We start from the raw sequence: 1333 nt of genomic DNA on the forward strand, positions 1-1333 counted from the left end.
TTCTTCCACTTCCTCTCCTAAACCACACACACACCTACACAAACATGCAACCCCCCCTACACACACAAACATGTACACGCACACACACACATACCCACACACACACACACGCACACACACACATACACACACACACACACACACACACAAACTCACATACACACACAAACAAACAAACAATCACTTCGCCGCAATCTCAACTTTCTTCTTTCCAATAAAACTGCACCGAACCAGACTGCTCTGATCTGCGCAGTAAACGATAAACAGAACTCAATGAACCAAATCGCATGACATGCACGACAAACGATCAACAAAACTAGCCAGACCCAGCACAAGAGAGTTACGAAGATAAAACTCGCTGACAAGAAACACATTACTGGACAAAAGCTTCAGACCACTGCACGGCTTCCATTTATTTTAAGATACATTTATTTTTGTTCTTTTAAATTTACTTTTATTTTCACGGGAACTTTTCAATACATTTATTCCCAAACCCAAACCAAAACATCAAAAAGGGGGAAACAGGCTATAAAATAAATGCTGCCAGGCCAACAAAAGGTATGGCTAAAAGGAAAAAGAAGAAAAACGTTTTTTCTTTTTTTTTAAAGTATGTGTGTGTGGGGGGGGGGAGACAGTTTAAACGAAGAAACGGAAACCTGTAATTTAAAAAAAAGCAACAACTAACAAACAACAACAATAACACCAACAACAACAAAAAGAATCATAAAACGATGACGAAGATAAAATAGAAAGCAGATTTTTTTTGTCTTTCAATTTTTTCGATGTCTACACTGTGGAAAACATAGTGCTCTGATAAAGTGATATAAGAACACAGACGCAAAACATAAAAATGCCCAAACAAAACAAAACAAAACAGGGGGGAAAACATTGTAAAATGAATGTCGTATGCATGCATCTGCTGTCTGTTTCCCTTACGTCTGCTTGATGTCCACAAACACTTTAGCCACAAGGGAGATCAGCCAGACAGACTCACTGCAGGCGACTGTCCTTCCTCACTCAAGCACACAGAACTGCGACACAAATACAGAAGGTGGCAGACAGAACAGTAACTCAAGCACAGACTACGACACAAATACAGAAGGTGCCAGACAAAACAGTCACTCAAACACACAGACTGCGACACAAATACAGAAGGTGGCAGACATAACAGTCACTCAAGCACAGATTACGACACAAATACAGAAGGTGCCAGACAAACTAACGGCAGACGATTGTCGTCCTCACTCAATCCCACTCAACAGGGTTGCAAATACAAAAAGTGCCACACTAACTACAACAGTTTGGGCTCATGTTTGATATTGTCTGGATTTAA

The 1333-nt window shown here is 40.3% G+C and overlaps 1 long non-coding RNA gene across 1 annotated transcript in view; it reads right to left on the reverse strand.

Moving 5' to 3' along the window:
• Positions 1–1319, reverse strand: part of LOC118478590 — a 2006-nt gene extending 687 nt beyond the window's left edge. The window contains exon 1 of the long non-coding RNA XR_004859159.1: positions 937–1319. This is a non-coding gene — a long non-coding RNA (uncharacterized LOC118478590). The remainder of the gene's footprint in view (positions 1–936) is intronic.
• Between the last annotated feature and the right edge of the window lie 14 nt (positions 1320–1333).

Source organism: Aplysia californica, unplaced genomic scaffold, assembly GCF_000002075.1.
Source record: "Aplysia californica isolate F4 #8 unplaced genomic scaffold, AplCal3.0 scaffold00707, whole genome shotgun sequence".
In the NCBI taxonomy this organism is placed as follows: domain Eukaryota; kingdom Metazoa; phylum Mollusca; class Gastropoda; order Aplysiida; family Aplysiidae; genus Aplysia; species Aplysia californica.